The sequence below is a fragment of the Aotus nancymaae genome, unplaced genomic scaffold (assembly GCF_030222135.1).
Source record: "Aotus nancymaae isolate 86718 unplaced genomic scaffold, 86718_ANA_hifiasm-v0.15.2.pri h1tg000033l, whole genome shotgun sequence".
NCBI lineage: Eukaryota > Metazoa > Chordata > Mammalia > Primates > Aotidae > Aotus > Aotus nancymaae.
In genome coordinates, this window is record NW_026988447.1 from 37,764,340 (window position 1) to 37,784,119 (window position 19,780).

Here is a 19,780-nt window from a genome sequence, read left to right on the forward strand (position 1 = left end):
ATATTATTACTTATACCTTGTCTCTTTGTTCTTTATCAGTCTTATTAGTTTCTCAATTGTTTTAATCTTTACAAATAACCTTTGATTTTTAATATTTTCTATTTTATGTTTATTACCTAATGTTATTACTTTCTGCTCTTTGCTACCTCTCTCCTTTCTTTCATGTTGCTGTTGTTTTTTCTATAAATTCTTTTTTCTATGTGTTCTTTTTTCTTGTTTCTTCTTGAAATAGAAGCATGGCTCAAATTTTCACCTTTTCTTTTTTCCTAGTGCATGCATTCTTTAATATTATTATTTTTTTTCTTTATCCTGACATAGTTTTAGTATATGTTTTGATATATGTAGTACTATTAGTTGAAATTATTTTCCTTTTTTTTTTTTTGAGACAGAATCTCACTCTTTCACACAGGCTGATGTGCAGTGGCTCAATCTCGGCTCACTGCAACCTTGGCCTCCCAGGTTCAAGCAATTCTTCTGACTCAGCCTCCCAAGCAGCTGGGACCACAGGTGCACACCACCACGGCTGGCTAATTTTCATATTTTTTGTACAGACAGGGTTTCTTAATGTCACTCAGAGTCTGCTCTCGAATTCCTGGACTCCAGCAACTGATCCTCCTGCCTTGGCCTCCTAAAGTGCTGGGATTATAGGAGTAAGCCACTGCACCTGGCCTCAAATTATTTTCTAATATTTATTATCATCTTTTTTAAATCTACATGTTATATATAAGTACATTTTCATATAAATTCTAAAGTTCCTAAATATATGCAGTCATTTTTAGTTATCATTTTCTCTTACCCAGCTTGTGTATTTTTGTTGACAGGTTAATTACTATTCATTTGGTAAAAAATGTATTACTGTTATGAACTATATATGAACAGTAATAAATGTAGAACAAAGTAACAAACATATATGAACAGTAATATATTTATTGTGTATTACTGAATGTATGATACGACAGGCAATGTAGAACAAAGTAATAAATATGTGTGAACAATACTGTTCTGATACATTCCATCTGGAACCACCTTCCTTATGTCTGAGTTAGGTCTTTCAGAAGTTCCTTTGGTAAAGATCTACTGGTGATGAATTCTCAACTGCTACTCATAAAATATATTTACTTTTTCTTTATTCTTGAAAGATATTTGTGCTGGGTATGGAATCCCAAGTTTACAGGTGTTTTCTTCTAGAACATTAAAGATAACATCTTTGGGATGCTATGAACTAACAAAACATCAGGAATTCACGCAGTGATAAGAGACATGAGAATTCCAGTCAGCCAGAGTGGAAAGTCCTTGTTGAATACCCAGGGTATACAATAAAGATTTCAGGATGACCTTATCCTATTTATAAAACTAAACTAGCATAGAGTAAAAGGAATTGAAAATCTTCCTTGAAAAAGCTAAAAACAAGCTTCAAAATGAACAAGCTGGTCCTCAAGTAAATTAACTACCTACCAGAACAAACCCAACACTTCTATTGCGAGATAAACAAAAGCAAGAAAATGGTACCCATAACCAGAAAAAAAGAAAAACAAAAACTAGTGCATTGAAACACTCCTGGAAGTGAGAGGTGATAAAATTAATAGACAAGAACTTTAAACCAGCAATTGTAAATATTCTTAGTGATTTAAAGGAACACATGAAGATGATAAGGAGAGAAGTGGAAGATGCAAAAAAGGAACCAAATGGAAATCTGTAGATGAAAAATATTAGAGAATTCAAAATTCACTGAATAGGATTAAAGCAGATCATACACTGCAAAAGAAAAGATCAAAGAACTTTAAAACAGCAAAAGAAAGCATCTAAAAATGAAACATAGTGAGAAAAAAAGACCAAAAAAAAATTATGCACAGAGAGCCTCAGAGACCTGAGGGAGGACATCAAGCAGTATAAAATACATACAACTGTAATCCCAGGAGGGCAGGGATAGGAGTGTGGTAGTGTTTTAAGAAATAATGAGCTGGACGTGGTGACTCATGCCTGTAATCCTAGCACTTTGGGAGGCCGAGGCAGGTGGACCACCTGAGGTCAAGAGTTTGAGACCAGCATGGCCAACGTGCTGCAATCCTATCTCTACTGAAAATACAAAAATTAGCCTGGCGTGGTGGCACATGCCTATAATCCCAGCTACTCAGGAGGCTGAGGCAGGAGGCAGAGGTTGCAGTGAGCCAAGATTGCGCCACAGCACTCTAGTCTGGGTGACAGATCAAGACTTCATCTCTGAAAAAAAAAAAAACTAATGACAAATTTTTCTTCAACTTGATGAAAACCCTTTGTGTAGTTATCTACTACTGCATAACAAATTACTCCAAAATTTAGTGACTTAAAACGGCAAACTTTTTTTTTTTTTTTGAAATGGAGTTTCGCTCTTGTTACCCAGGCTGGAGTGCAATGGCGTGATATCGGCTCACTGCAACCTCCGCCTCCTGGGTTCAGGCAATTCTCCTGCCTCAGCCTCCTGAGTAGCTGAGATTACAGGCACGCGCCACCATGCCCAGCTAATTTTTTGTATTTTTAGTAGAGACGGGGTTTCACCATGTTGACCAGGATGGGCTCGATCTCTTGACCTCGTGATCCACCCGCCTCAGCCTCCCAAAGTGCTGGGATTACAGGCGTGAGCCACCGTGCCCGGCCCAGCAAACGTTTATTTTCTCACAGTTTTTGAAGATTGGGAATCTAGACATGTCTGAATCAGAATGCCGCTGACTCAGAGTTTCTCATAAAGTTGCAGTCCATGTTGCAACTTGTTGATTGCTGCATCATCTCAAAGCTTGACCAGGAAAGGATTTCCTCCCAAGCTCACTCTGTAGCTGTTGGCAGGCCTCAGGTCTTCACTGGCATTGGCAGGAGATACCAGTTCCTTCCCTTGTTGGTATCTTCATGGGTCTACAATGTGGTAGCTTGCTTCCCTCAGAGTGAGGAGAGAGGGGAAGAGAGTGAGGGAGAAAAGGAAGGGAGCTGCTGAGAGAGAAAAAGTAAAACAAAGGTCAAGATCTTGGCTTAACCTAATCTTGAAAGTGGCATCCCATTACATTAACCATATTCTCTCAATTATAAGTGAGCCCCTGGGTAGAGCCCACATTAGGTGAGAGTTTATTAGGACCTCATAAGGTAGGAATCATTGAGGTTCATTTCAGAGCTTACCTACCACACCATTACATCACACCATAACAAAAAATAATCTGAAATGAATCATAGACCTAAGCATAGAAAGGGAAGCAATAAAATATCTAAAAGAAAAATCTTATGTTAAGCAAAAATTTCTTCCAAGACACAAGAATAAATTACAAAAAATTTGATAAGGTGGAACTATATTAAATTAAAACTTCTGGCCAGTTGCAGTGGCTCATGCCTGTAATCCCAGCATATGTGTGTGTGTGTATATATATATATATATATATATTTTTTTTTTTTTTTTGAGACGGAGTTTCACTCTTGTTACCCAGGCTGGAGTGCAATGGCGCGATCTCGGCTCACCGCAACCTCCACCTCCTCGGTTCAGGCAATTCTCCTGCCTCAGCCTCCTGAGTAGCTGGGATTACAGGCACGCGCCACTATGCCCAGCTAATTTTTTGTATTTTTTAGTAGAGACGGGGTTTCACCATGTTGACCAGGATGGTCTCGATCTCTTGACCTTGTGATCCACCCGCCTTGGCCTCCCAAAGTGCTGGGATTACAGGCTTGAGCCACCGCGCCCGGCCAATCCCAGCATATTTAGAGATCAAGGTGAGCAGATCAACTTGAGACTAGGAGTTCAAGACCAGTCTGGCCAACGTGGTGAAACCCTCATCTCTACTGAAAATACAAAAAATTAGCTGAGTATGGTGGCACACACCTGTAATCCCAGCTACTCAGGAAGCTGAGGAACGCAAATTGCTTGAGTCTGGGAGGTGGCGAGCCATGATTGCACCACTGCACTCCACCCTGGGCCACAGAGCAAGACCCTGTCTCAAATATAAATAAATAATAAAAGATAAATATAAATAAAATGTCTGCTTTTCAAAGCCACCTTAAGAAAATGAAAAAAAGACTGTGAGAAGAAAAATTGCAATTAGTATATCTGTCAAAGGACTTGTATTGATTTTTTTAATCTTACAACTTAGTAAAAGTAAACAGTTATACTACAAAGTTAAATGTATACTCATCATACAAACACGCAGTTTTACTTACAGATGCTACCCAAGAGAAATGAAAACACATCCACACAGAGACCAACCTGGGCAACATAGTGAGACTTTGTCTCTACAAAATAAAAAACAATAAAATTAACCAGGCACGGCAGTGCATGCCTATAGTCCCAGCTACTTGGCAGGCTGGGGTAGGAGGATCACCTGAGCCTGGGAGTTTGAAGCTGTGAGCCCTGATCGTGCCAGTGCACTCCAGCCTGAGCAACAGACCAAGACTCTTTCCAAAAATAAAACCAAAACATATCCACACAAAAAACCTGTCCACAAATATTTATAGAAATTTTATTCATAATGGCTGAAAATGAGAACCCAAATGTACATCACCAGGTGCATGGATAAATAGCAATAAAAAGGAACAAACCACTGATACATGCAACAACATGGATGAATCTCAAAAACGAGATTGGAAAAGAAATGTCTTCCAAGACATGAGAATAAATTATAAAACATTTATTTTTTGTAATGAAAGACTACATACCAAATATGTAGGTACATAGACCTATATAGAAGACCGCATACTGTATGATTCCATTTGTATGAAATTCTAGAGAAGGCAGTTGTAATTTATAATGATAAAACAGTTTGGATGCCTAAGGCTGGGATTTGAGGGGTGGAGCAGTGACTGCAAAAGGGAAGAGGGAACTTTTTCAGGTGATGGACCTATTCTGTATTTTTTTTTTTTTTTTTTGAGATAGAGTCTCACTCGGTCACCCAGACTGGAGTGCAGTGGCACAATCTCACTTCACTGCAACCTCCACCTCCTGTGTGCAAGCAGTTCTCCTGCAACAGCCTCCCAAGTACCTGGGACTGCAAGCACACATCACCATGCCCAGCTAATTTTTGTATTTTTAGTAGAGATGGGGTTTTACCATGTTGTCCAGGCTGGCCTGAAACTTCTGACGTCAAGTAATATACCCACCTTAGCCTCCTAAAGTGCTGGGATTATAGGCATGAGCCACCGCACCTGGGTTATTGTGTATTTTAATTGCAGTGGTGGTTACGTGAGTGTATGCATTTGTCAGACCTCACCAAATTCTACACTCAAAATGGCTGCACCATATTCCCCACAATTATATCCCAATAAGGTTGATTTTAAAACCAAAATAAATATTGCCTTTGCATGATTCACAATGTCTCCTGTCCTCCTGAGATTCTGATTAAAAGTATTTTAAACTTTTATATTGCATTTCTTTGTCTCTCACCCTCTTTATTTTTCATCTTTTTTTAATTGTGCTGTATTCACCCAGTCTCTTCTGATCTGATATTTCACAAATTCTCTTTTTTAATATTCAGTTTGCTGTCATATATTTTCAAGGGGTTGGTTGGTTGGTTTGTTAACTATTATTTTAGGTTCATGAGCTCATGGGCAGGTTTGTTATGTAGGTAGATTGCATGTCACAAGGGTTTGGTATGGCTATTATTTTGTTACACAGGTAATAAGCATAGTGCTTGATAGTTTTTTTATCCTCTCCCTACTCCCACCCTTCATCCTCAGATAGGTGTCTGGCTGTTTCCTTCTTTGTGTCCATGTATACTCAATATTTAGCTCCCACTTATGAGAGAGAACATGCAGTATTTGGTTTTCTGTTCCTGTGTTAGTTCACTTAGGACTATGGCCTCCAACTCCATCTATGTTGCTACAAAGGACATAATATTCTTTTTTATGGCTGTGTTGTATTCCACGATGTGTATGTACCATATTTTCTTCTTTTTTTGAGACGGAGTCTTGCTCTGTTGCCAGGCTGGAGTGCAATAGCGCAATCTCAGCTCACTGCAACCTCCGCCTCCTGGGTTCAGGCGATTCTTCTGCCTCAGCCTCCCGAGTAGCTGGGACCACAGGTGCTTGCCACCACGCCCAGCTAATTTTTGTATTTTTAGTAGAGACGGGGTTTCACCATTTTGGCCAGGATGGTCTCAATCTCTTGACCTCGTGATCCTCCCACCTCAGCCTCCCAAAGTGCTGGGGTTACAGGCATGAGCCATCATGCCCGGCACCATATTTTCTTTATCCAGTCTACCATTGATGGGCATTTAAGTTGATTTCATGACTTTGCTATTGTGAATAGTGCTACAATAAATCTACATATGCATGTGTCTTTGTGGTAAAAACAATTTACATTCCTTGGGGTATATACCTAATAATGGGATTGCTTGGTTGAATACTATACTTCTGTTTTAAGCTCTTTGAGAAATCTCCAAACTGCTTTCCACAGTGGCTGAACTAGTTTCCCACCAGCGGTAGATAAGCATTCCCTTTTCTCCACAACCTTGCCAGCATCTGTTATTTTTTTTTACTTTTTTTTTTTCTTTTTAGTTGCATTTATTTTAAGGCTGAATTTACTCCCGTGCCATAAGTTTCTGTTTCTTCAGTTTCTTCTGGGATATCTTCTTGTTCTGGGCAACCTCCTCTTCTGGTTTAGGAACAATCTGTTCCTTTTCAGTAAGGATCATCTCAATGTGGCAGGGAGAACTCATGTATGGGTTAATTCAACCATGAGCTCTGTAGGTCCGGTGGTGCATCTTGGGTGCTTTGTTCACTTGAATATGCTCAATGACCAGAGAATCTACATCTAAACCCTTAAGTTCAGCATTACTCTCTGCATTTTTAAGCATGTGCAGCAAAAATTCAGCACTCTTTTTGGGCCACTGACCTTGTGTCCAGCCCCGCTGCTTGGCCTGGGCACACCTGCCAACTCCACCATTGTAACATCGGAAAGGTACGCACTGTTTCTGTAAAGTGACATCTTTCAGATATTTCGTGGCTTTTCGTATATGCATACCCTTGATGGCCTGGGCAGTTTCACGTGTGTTCTTAAAGTGAACACGTAGATTGGAACCTCTTGATTTGCATGACTTTGTGGGGTTCTCCGGATCAAGTGAATAGCGAACCATTTTCACAGATTACCTCAGGCTGCTTAGGGAAAGAGCCTTTTTTTACTTTTTAATAGTATCAATTCTGACGTGTGTGAGATAGTGTCTCATTGTGGTTTTGATTTGCATTTCTCGATCAGTGATGTTGAGCATTTTTTCGTGTGCTGCTTGGCTGCATTTATGTCTTCTTTTTTGAGATGGAGTCTCACTCTGTCACCCAGGCTGGAGTGCAGGGGCACCGTGTTGGCTCACTGCAATCTCTGTCTCCTGGGTTCAAGCAATAAGCAATCCTCCTGCCTCAGCCTCCCAAGTAGCTGGGATCACAGGCACCCACCACCACACCTGGCTAATTTTTAAAATATTTTTAGTAGAGATGGGGTTTCACCATGTTGGCCAAGCTGGTTTCAAACTCCTGACATCAGGTCATCCACCCACCTTGGCCTCCCAAAGTGCTGGAATTACAGGCATGAGCTACTGCACCCAGCCATATGTCTTCTTTTGAAAGTGTCTGTTCATGACTTTGCCCACTTTATAATGGGGTGGTTTGTTTTTTTCTTGTAAATTTATTTAAGTTGCTTATAGATTCTGGATATTAGACTTTTATAGGTTGCATAGTTTGCAGCTATTCTCTCCCATTCTGTAGATTGTCTGTTTACTCTGTTGATAGTTTTCTTTGGTGTGCAGAAGCTCTTTAGTTTAATTAGGTCCCACATGTTAATTTTTATTTTTGTTATAATTGCTTTTGGAGTCTTAGTCATAAAATCTTTGTTATCTTCCTGGGTTTTTATAGTTTTAGGTTTTACATTTAATTTTTTAATCAACCTTAAGTTGACTTTTGTATATGATATTAGAGATCCACCTTCAGTCTTCCACATTTGGCTAGCCAGTTAGCTTAGCACCATTTATTGAATAGAAAGTTCTTTCCCCATTACTTGTTTTTGTCTACTTTGTCAAAGATCAAATGGTTATAGGTGTGTGGCTTTATTTCTGTGCTGTCTATTCTGTTCCACTGGTCTGTGTCTTATTTTCACAAGTACCTTGCTGTTTTGGTTGCTGTGGCCTTGTAATACAGTTTTACGTTCGTTAACATGGTGCCTCCAGCTTTGTTCTTTTTGCTTAGGATTGGCTTGGCTATTCAAGCTCTTTTTTGATTCCATATGAATTTTTAAATAGTTTTTTCTAATCCTATGAAGAATGTCATTGGTAGTTTGATAGGAAAAGCATTGAATCTTTAAATTGCTTTGGGCAATATGGTCATTTTAACAATATTGATTCTTCCTATCCATAGCATGGAATGTTTTTTCATTCATTTGTATCATCCCTGATTTCTTTGAGCAGTGGTTTGTTATTCTTATTGTAGAGATCTTTCCCCTCCCTGGTTAGCTATACTCCTAAGTATTTTTATTCTTTTTGTGGCTATTGTGAATGGGATTGTGTTTTGATTTGGGTCGGTCTCAGCTTAGACATCACTGGTGTATAGAAATGCATGCAACAGATTTTGGTACATGAATTTTGTATCCTGAACTTTGCTGCAGTTATCAGATCTAGGAGCTTTTGGGCAGAGACTAATGGGTTTTCTAGGTCTAAAATTATATCATCCATAAACAGAAATAGTTTGACTTCCTCTCTTCCTATCTGGATGCCTTTTACTTTTTCATTTTGGCTCATTGCTCTGACAAGGATTCCAGTACTTTGTTGAATAGGAGTAGTGAGAGTGAGGATCCTTGTCTTATTCCAGTTCTCAAGGGGAATGATTCCAGCTTTTGCCCATTTATTATGATGTTATCTGTAGGTCTATCATGGATGGCTTTTATCATTTTGAGATATGTTCCTTCAGTGCCTTGTTTGTTGAGGGTTTTTAACATGAGGGGATATTGAATTTTATCAAAAACCTTTCTAGGCTGGGCACAGTGGATCATGCCCAGCACTTTAGGTGGTCAAAGCAGGTAGATCACTTGAGGTTAGGAGTTCAAGACCAGCCTGGCCAACATGGCAAAACCCCATCTCTACTAAAAATACAAAAATTAGCTTGGTGTGGTGGTGTGTGTGCCTGTAATCCCAGCTATTGGGGAGGCTGAGAAATGAGAATCATTTGAACCTGGGAGGCCAAGGTTTCAGTGAGCCAATACTGTGCCACTGCACTCCAGCCTGGTTGATAGAGCAAAGAGTCTTTTCGGTTAAGATGATAATGTGGTTTTTGTTTTTGGTTTTGTTTATGTGGTGAATCACATTTCTTGATTTGTGTATGTTGAACCAACCTTGCATCCCAGGAATAAAGCTTACTTGATTGTGGTGGATTATCTTTTTGATGTACTTCAGGATTCAGATTGCTAGTATTTGTTGAGGATTTTTGCATCCATGATCATCAGGGATATTGGCCTGAAGTTTTCTTTTTTTGTTGTCTTGTATTTCTGCCAAGTTTTGGTATCAGGATGATTTTGGCCTCATAGAGTGAGCTAAAGAAAAGTCCCTTCTCCTCATTTTTTTGGAGTAGTTTCAGTAGGAATGGCATCAGTTCTTCTCTATACATCTGGTAGAATTTGGCTGTGAATCCTTCTGACCTGGGATTTTTCTGGTTGGTAGGGTTTTTATTCTTGATTCAGTTTCTGAACTCACTATTGGTCTGTTCAGGGATTCAATTTCTTCCTAGTTCAATATTGAAAGGTTGTATGTTTCCAAGAATTTATCCATTTCTAGTTTTCTGGTTTGTGTGCATAGAGATGTTCACAGCAGTCTTAACACTGCTTTAGCTGTGTCCCCAAGATTCTGGTATGTTGTATCTTTGTTCTCATTAGTTTCAAAGAATTTCTTGGCTTCTGCCTTAATTGTATTGTTTCCTCAAAAATCATTCAGGAGCAGGTTGTTTAATTTCCATGTAATCATATGATTATGAGCAATTTCCTTAGTATTGATTTCTATTTTTACTTCACAGTGGTCCAAGAGTGTGTTTAGTATGATTTTGGGTTTGTTTTTTTTAATTTGCTGAGGATTGTTTTGCAGCTGATTGTGGTCAGTTTTTTAGAGTATGTGCCATATGCAGATGAGGAGAATGTATATTCTGTTTGTTTTGGGTGGAGAGGTCTATAAGTATCTGTTAGGCCAATTTGGTCAAATGTCCTGTGCAGGTCCTGAACATCTTTGTTAGTTTTCTGATTTGATGGTCTGTCTAATACTGTCAGTGGGGTGTTGAAGTCTTCCACTAATATTGTGTGGTTATCTAAGTCTCCTTGTAGGTCTCTAAGAATTTGCCTTATGAATCTGGGTGCTCCTGTGCTGGATGCATATATATTTAGGATAGTTAGGTCTTCTTGTTGAATTGAACCTTTTACCATAATGTAATGTTCTTCTTTGTCTTTTTTTGATCATTGTGGGTTTAAAGACTGTTTTTCTTTCCGAAATTAAAATAACAATCCTGCTTTTTTCTGTTTTCCATTTGTTTGGTTTTTTTCCATTCCTTTACTTTGAGCCTATGGGTGTCTTTTCATGTGAGATGGATCCCTTGTAGACTGCATACAGTTGAGTCTTGCTGCTTCATCCAACTTGCCACTCTGTGCCCTTTCATTTGGAGCATTTAACCCATTTACTTCAAGGTTAATATTGATATGTGGAGGTTTGATTCTAGATCATAGATTTGGTCTCTTTACATAATCCTATATTTCTCAGAAGCTTTATTCATTTTCTCTATTGGTTTTTATTTGTTTTTATCTGAGATATTTCAAGAAACCAGTCTTTAAACTCTGAGTTTCTTTCCTCAGCTTGATTGATTCTGCTGTTGATACCTGTGATTGATTGTATTATGAAATTCTTTAAGTGACTTTTTCAGCTCTGTCGGTTCATTTTGTTTGTTCAAGTGATCATTTGTGTTTTATGCCCTGTATCATTTTATTGTATTTTTTAGATTCATTGGTTTCAAAGTTTGTTACTGATTACTCCAATATCTGTCATCAGACAGATCTGTTTCTTTTGGTTCCTAAGCATCTCATCAGGTTTCTCCATCTACTTATTAGTAATTGCCCTTGAAAATTTTTGTTATGAGACTTCCATAGAGAAACTTTGCCTTTGCCTCTTCTGGGTGCCTGAGAGCACTACTGGTTGTGAGCACTTCAACCAAAGGTAGGGTTTCTGGACTTTGTTCTTTTGTAGATCTGTGGTCTGTGGCCACAGAAGAATACATTTTTTCTTCTGCTTTGTTCATAACCAAAGTAGCTTCCCTGTAGTCCTGTGACTTTGAGGGAAGTGGCATGCATTCACATATGGTTCCCCTTTATCTTGAAGGGATGCTTTTTGGGAATACCAGATCAATGATAGAGAGGGTCTCTCTACCACACCCCTTTCTCTTAGTGGTAACAAAGTCAGCTCCCAAATGTGGAGTATTGAAAATGCCATCCAGGAAACAGGAAGTGTTGGTACTCCAAGGTTCTGTTAGCTTTTCTCATTATATGCTTTCATTCAAAAATTGTCTTAGAACATTTTTACTATATTTTCCTCTGTTTAATACTTTTAAACAGAGTTGTAGTGGAGTTCTTAATTATTGATTTATCTGAATAATTTAGTATGCCAAACATATACTCTTTAAAAGTATCGCACCTCACTTAGCACAGTAATCGAGAACTTGGCTTTCAATAATTTTTGTCCCATACAGAATTGACATACGTCTGTGGTCAGTTACAGTATCCTGGAAATTGAAATCGACTGTGGCTACAAAATAAATCATCACAACTGTTGCTGGGAATTAGTATCAGGATCATTAAAACCACTATAGCACTTATATAATACATAATAATTAAGAAGCATTAGTTGTTGATGTTAGTGTTATTTCTTGACTAAGATAAATATGTTATATACCATTATTTTTAAACTATACTACCTTATATGAGATGGTGAGGCTGGATGCAGATCAAGAAAGATAAAATGGAAAGAGTTTTATAGTTTGTTATACTCACAGTTCCCTGGACAAACACATTATACTACACAGGACCACTCAGGGGAAGCACTGGGGTCAATCATGAGATAGAAGATGAAGGGGGCAACTGTGAGCACAAACTTTATTGTGATTTTTACAGGAAGGAACAGATAATGCCATGGTTAACAAGTTTCAGATTGGCTGATGTGAACAAGTTCAGTGGGCTCCAGGGTATAGCGGCTGTTTCTGGTTTGGTTGGTTGCTTGCTTGCTTTTTCTGACACCTGGCCCTAGAGTGATTAGCAGATGTAATGGCCCAGAATGTGGCAGCCCAATAAGGGAAGTGGTTGAAGTTGTACACTCGGATGCTCACAACAGGAACTGGCCAGCCTCTTTGCCAGGGTCTCAAAACTAAGTCAAGACATGTAACTATATTATACCTTCAAACAATTTATAGTATAGGATCCTAAGCCTGTGATACAAGGACACATTGCTATAATTGACCAAAGTGCCTAACCTTGATTTATTTTTACACTGTGTTGAAACAGTAGATGAAAAAGTAAGGGTCTGTTACATTGGCTGAAATCTTCAATACATCTTGAAAAAATGTACAATAATTTTTAACTATGTTTCTTCCTTAATGATGGACTGCCTGTGCTGAGAATGTCCTGTAAAGACTTAATATCCCACTTTCCAGCATATTAGCTTTTTCATCAGTCAGTATGCTTTGGTGATTAGAAACTGTAAATCTACTCAGAGAACGCTTCTGCCACTTGGCAGATATTTTGGGTCAAGTTTAAGAGAAAGGCAGTGCTACTCCTTTTTTGGTTTCATTACATTTGATTTTCCCAGAATAAAAAAAGTAACAAATCAATTTGGTTTAATATCATTTTATATTAAAAATAACATGTAGACTATTAAAGTGATATATATTAATTCTGCAATAATAGAAGCTCATTAATATTTTATATACTAGCTTTAATGTATTCATACATTTACGTGAAAATATCCAAATCTACTCTGATTCTGAATTTTAGTACCCCTGTAAAAGTATTCAGCAGTATTATTAGCTTCTTGGCTGTCCATCTTTTCACTCAATCAAGTTCAGAATTATACCTTGTGATGTAAAATGTCTAATATTTCAGTCAGCAGATGTATACAAATGTATCCAGAAACAAAAGCAGATTTCCCATCTTTGTTTCTCCTAGCATTCATCACTGTCAGTAATTATGTTTTATACTTATTTCTTTACATGTTTTAAAATATTCTATCTTTCCCATGGGACTATCAGCTCCATAAAGTTTTTTTTAATTCTTTGCTGTATCCCTAGCTCCTAAAAGAGTGTCCAGCACTAGTAGATATAAGAACATATTTGTTGAATGAATTAATGAAAGCTAGTGATCTTGATCAATTATTGTTTCTAGGCCAAACTCTTTTTTCAATTTTGATCCTTTCTGGTCAAAGTAGAATTTCAGCTTTTTGAAATGCATTTGAACTTTTAAAACATGATATAGGCCGGGCACAGTGGCTCATGCCTGTATGCCTAACACTTTGGGAAGCCGAGGTGGGCGGGTCAAGAGGTCAGGAGTTTAAGACCAGCCTGGCCAACATGGTGAAACCCCATCTCTACTAAAAATACAAAAATTAACTGGGTGTGGTGGCATGCATCTGTAATCCCAGCTGCTTGGGAGGCTGAGGCAGGAGAATCACTTGAACCCAGGAGGCGGAGGTTGCAGTGAGCAGAGATTGCGCCACTGCACTCCAGCCTGGGCGACAAAGCAAGACTCTATCTCAAAAAAAAAAAAAAAAAAAATATATATATATATATATATATATGATATAATGCACCCTCAGTATTTAACAGACATAAGAAACTTGAATCCCCTTAACTGTACCACTGCTGTATAATGAAACTTCTTTCTTATCTTACAAACTTGAAAATGCTTTTGATTCTAAGAATTATTATGAAGACTGTTGATAATAAAGTAAGACATAGTCCTGAACATAAGCACTAGGATTAATTGGGTGAAATAATTTTTAAAAATCAGTATTGCTCATAATTAAGGTCATAACATCCAGAGGAGAAATATTACACAAAACATTGTGACTAGGATTATCCAACCATTTTCTAACTCCTGTTCTTAAATCTAAGTGAGTACACAGCCATATAACACAGACCTCTGTGAACTATACATGTATGTCCACAGGCACCAGTCCACCAGAAATTATTGGCAGAGAGTATCTGTTGAATGGGTATCTATATATGAACATAAATATTTGTGTAAGCATAACAGTCCATAGTATAGTGTTGGGCACTTGATAAATATTCTTTAAATGTTTGTAGATTATTTATTTAAGAAGTCTTGAAATGAGTTTTAAAGGAGTTTGCTAAACAGCAGTGCAACACCAAAGAAGAATTCTTTCAGCTTGAATTCTAGTATGCAGTGCCCCTTTATGAGCAAGCAGAGTAGCCCATCTATGACTAATTTAAAGGAGTTTACTAGAAAGAGTTGTGTCAAAAAATTTCATCAGTCCTGCTGCTTGTTATCACACCATGATAGCTTAATTCATTTGAACACTGAAAATTATTTGTTTGTATGGGCTTTTTGGCATTGATTTTAATTAAAATTCAAATACTGTAAAGAAACTCCATAGTTTCCAATAACCATGATTTTAAAAACAACCTAAATGTGGTCCATAGAATGACAGATTGCTCCTCTCTCTATTTCCTTTCCTGCACCTTCATAGTCAGCTTTTATATGTGGTTCTTTCTCTTCTTTCTCCTTAATGTTTTTCAAATCCATTTGCCTTCATCCCTGCTCTCCCTACCTTAGATCAGGTCACCATCATGTCTTACCTCTCTTACTCTTCGTTTATCCCTGGATTGCTGCAACGTATGTCGAATCTCATTTCTCATCAATTCCTATTTTTTATTACTCTACTTAAGATTTTAGAGGAACCTCTATCACATTAAGGTCCTTTTATTATAGTAAAAGATAATATTGCTAGCTTTAAAAACAAAATAATATGCAAATCACCCAGTGCTTTAGAAATAGCTGCTAAATAGGAAGCCAGCTCGTCACTTCTCTTTGTGGGCAGTGGTGAGGAGCGGGAGAGTACCAGTACTCTGATACCTGCTTTGCTGTTATCCACCAAGGACTCTTACCTTTTAAAAGACAGTACCAGTGAACAAAACAGGCAAAACTCCCTGTTCTCATGGAGCTTTCATTCCAACAGGAGAGATAAACATTAAACAAGCAAAATTAAATATGTGATAGATGGTAAGTGCTAAAGAGAAAAATAAAGCAGAAAAAGAGAATAGGCACTGTATGTATTTTTGAGAGTGCACCATTTTAGAAAAGGTCAGCAGAGATAATCATCCTCCACTCTCCTGCCCTCTTTCTCTTCTTCCTTAGCCAGCCATAGCTCTATTTAAATCTAACTCATCTTCTCTGTACTTTTACCCATTCAACTCAAGGTGGCTGGAAAAAAACACACAGCCATCCCATCACTTTAAATTCATGACCACAAAAGGGGCCTTTAATGCTGCAAGGAAATCATTTTATATATTCTACTGTCTTTGGTGACTATTTCATACCCTTTTTTTTCTCCTCAAATCTTTTTGCGGCTCCTCCCCCATCATCACTTTTAGTCAATAATTTCAATTCCTATTTCACTAAGAAGAGAGAAGCTATCAGAAGAGAACTCCCGCAGTTTCCGACCCTGCAGTTATATTTTCCCATGCCTGTGTTTCCTATCTACTTGGCTGTAATGCTCCAGTGTAAGAGCAAACTCTGCATTTGTCCCTAGATTTTATTTTTGTTTTGCTGTAGTGCCTCCTTGTTAGATGTTCAATTAAATACAAAGAATTGTTTTTTAAAAAAAAACAATTTTCCATAAAAATAGAAATGCCAAACATAGCAACATGAAATGGTTAACTACCCTGAGATAAATACATAGAAATAATTCATGGAATAAGCAATTTGAAGCAAACCAACCAACCTTCTAAAGAAAATTCCTGCTTACGTGAAATCTTGGCTTTTAAATTTATTTGAACTTTCTGCCAGCACTGGCCAGATATGCTCAGCAAATCACATTTGGTAACAAAGCCCTGCCTAGCCTAAATAGTCAAGATTGCAGTTTGTCTTGACCAGCAGTATATGTGAATTCAGTAAATCCAGTAAATATTACTATGATTTTTACCATCTTCTTTTTTCTCTTTCAAAGCTTACCTCCTTTTCCACCCAGCCTTAAAAATCAAGTCTTGGTAAAGGACAACACATTGAGACCCCATCTCTATTTATATATTTATAAAGAAGAAGAAGAAGCGGGAGGCGGGGAGGAGGAGGAAGAGGAGGAGAGAAAAGCTCATGTACTTATTTTGCTTTTACTTGCACAAAAAGATTACTAGTTCTAGAAAGCAATAGGTTTTAGGCAAGATTTATATATATTAATTGCATCCCTCCTCTTTGGAGAACATAAATCATACTGAAGATTATACATGAAATAAATAAAATATATCTACTGAACTGACTTATCTTACCTATTAGTCATAATACAAAATTCTATGACAGTCATAATAAATTTATAATTTCTCAAGTAAAAAAATTTATTTTTAATGAAAAAATATGTTATAAAGGTGATAATCTACCCATGACATAGCATCCATACTGAGCATCAGCAGTTTGCTATATGCTATGTTGTACCGTTAAAGTACCAGACTAACTGCTGGATGGTACTTCCATATCTCTAGGGAAGAATTCATTTGTTCTCCTTAGAAGTGGTTTGGTTTTAGTGATCCAGTATGCCCAAGTCTTGAACCAATTTGGTCTTTTATTAATAATAAATTACAAAATAAACTACAGAGCATTTTAAAATCAAATGGCACATTTGATGCATTTGACTCTCCCTGTAATGATTTCTCTATATATACCACAGCTTTATACATGCTAGCATTCATATCAAAAGTGTTATTAATCACTTTCAAAAGTGAGCCTCTCCAAGTTAGGTCCCAGCATCCTGTTTCTCCATGTGCATTATTGTGACATATTAAACATCAAGGCTTTCCCCCTGAAAACACACCTTTTAAAAAGTACTAGCCTTCCTTGGTCTCTAAATTAGGTTGTGTGCATTGAATCTTGAAAGTACTTGACTGTTTGCCTCTGTCCTCTCTACTTCATAACAATTGAATTCTTATAAGTTGGCTATTTTCTTGCTTGCTTTTTGTCAACCTATTTGCTACGGTTAGGAGAATATTAGAGGCAAAACCAAATATAATTATAGTCACAATATACTTAGTCCTCCTTTGACTTGTTTTATTCCCCGTGGAAACTTCTATACCTTCTGGCAACTGACAATTAAATATGATTGTCAGTGCCTGTGATTTTTTTTTTATTATCTACACGTAGGTAACTACAGCCAAAATTAAATGTTACACAAAATAATTAAATAAAATAATTTTTTCCTAGGAGATAATTTTTCATCTTAGTATCAGAGAGCTTAGGATCAGAAGCTTTTTAAAAATTTGAGTTTCTGTTTGATATCTTTTGGTTTAAAGTTTAATTAGTAATATTTTATTAATTCATCTATAATTATCCCCTCTTAGCTACTACTCCTTTATCTTGAAATGTATGTATCACAAAGAATTTTGAGTTTCAAAGAAGCTGTTTTACTAGTTAACTTATTAGTATATGGTATCCATAACTGCAGTATATCTCTGCTGATCTTACTTAAATGAGAGATTGTTGTTACTATTTTTATAGGTTAAATCAACAAACCTCTATGGGGAAAAAAAATGAGATTTGCCCTACCAGATATCAAAATACATAAAGCAGTATTGGCACAAGGATAGATCATTTGAACAGAATACAGGAAAAAAATGTAAAATCAGAAATTTTCATCATGATAATGGTGGCATTTCAAATCAATGTGAAAAGATGATGTTAGAAAGATAGAAAATCATTTAGAATATTCTTTATTTCATATATAAAATAAATTCCAGATGTATTAAAGAGCTACTCATAAAAAAGAGGGTATTAAAATAAATAAGATTATTTTTATTCTCTTGGAATAGAGAAGACTTTCTAATCAAAACACAAAACCCAGGATCCAAAAAAGAAAAACTGAATAAACGATCTAACCATAAAAATTAAAATTTATATGAAGAAAGAATCTAAACCAAGATAAATGACAAATGGGATACTGGAAAAATTTTTAAATGGTTAATATGCAAAATTCATCAAGTTCCACATTGAAAGATTGGCAACCTAATAAAAAGATGGACAAAGTACGTGAACTCAGTGGTTCAAACAAAGCTCACAAAAGCAGAAATGCAAATCCCCTTTAAACATATCAAAGCAAGTAGAGCCTCACTTTTCATTAAAGAGATGTAAATTTAAACAATAATTTTACCCAGCAAATTGGCAAAATGTAGAAGATGGTTAATATCCAGTGTCTACAAATACATGAGGAAACAGGAGTTGTCATCCAGTATGGGTGGGAATGTAAACTGGCAAATACTTTTTATAAGGTAACTTAGCAAAATCTAACTAAATTTGAACTATGCAGATCCTTTTGCAGTTCCTAGTACAGGAATCTGTCCTACAGAAACATTTGCATGCGTGTAAGCATGAAGTGACATACATGTCCCTGCAGCTGGTCAGGGCCCTCACATCTTTAACTATGACTCCTAAAGTAGCCACCTTTTCTCTGGTTTTCCTGCCATCAATTTTTCCCCACTCTATTCCATGTTTCACACTGCTGTTAAAATTATTTTACTAAATAATAAATATTCTGGCCCTGCCTACCAAAAGACTTGTTTTATTGTTGCCTATGGACTTTTCACAACTTCGTCTCTGCTGTATTTTATTTGCAGTCTGCCTCTCTACCTCCTTCCTTCAAGTTCCTTATGCTCCAGCCACACTGAACAACCACTCCAGTAAACAAAATTGCTTGGCCAGCCCTTGGACATATTCCTTGTCTACGTACTATTCACTTATCACATATTTATTGAGCAGGCACTGTTCTTGAAGTAATGGGAATCCAGCAAAGACAAGGTCCTTATTTTTTGGAAGATTAGATTATTAACGGTAAAGTAGAAATTTTCAAATAAATAAACATGTGTTAATTATCATTTAATAAGTATTATACAGGCCGGGCGTAGTGGCTCACACCTGTAATCCCAGCACTTTGGGAGGCCGAGGCGGGCGAATCATCAGGTCAAGAGATTGAGACCATCCTGGCCAACATGGTGAAACCCCGTCTCTACTAAAATATAAAAATTAGCTGGGCATGGTGGCGCACACCTGTAGTCCCAGCTACTCAGTAGGAGGCTGAGGCAGGAGAATTACTTGAACCTGGGAGGTAGAGGTTGCAGTGAGCCGAGATTATGCCACTTCACTCTAGCCTGGCACCTGGCAACAAAGCGAGACTCTGTCTCAAAAAATAATTATTATAATAAGTACTATGCCAAAAATTTAGAGGCTGGGTACAGTGGCTCACATCTGTAATCCCAGCATTTGGAGACTGAGGTGGGAGGATAATCTCGTAATCTTGAAGCCAGGAATTTGAGACCAGCCTGAGCAACATAGCAAGACCCTGTCCCTACAGAAAATACAAAAATTATCTGGGTGTGGTGCGTGTGCCTGTAGTTCTAGCTATTTGGGAGGCTGGGGTAGGAGAATCACTGGAGCCCAGGAGGTCGAGACTGCATTGAGGTACGATCGCGCTGCTGCACTCCAGCCTGAGTGACAAAGCGAGACCTTGTCTGTTAAAAAAGAAAGAAAATTTAAAATAAGCCAGTGTGATAATGAATGGTTGCA

General features: G+C 37.4%; 1 protein-coding gene and 1 pseudogene across 7 annotated transcripts in view; one reads left to right on the forward strand and one right to left on the reverse strand.

The window, feature by feature from the left end:
* Positions 1-19,780, forward strand: part of SCLT1 (sodium channel and clathrin linker 1) — a 223,477-nt gene that overhangs the window by 163,154 nt on the left and 40,543 nt on the right. The gene's annotated exons all lie outside the window — the stretch shown is intronic.
* Positions 6,492-7,108, reverse strand: LOC105731320 (large ribosomal subunit protein uL22-like; annotated as a pseudogene).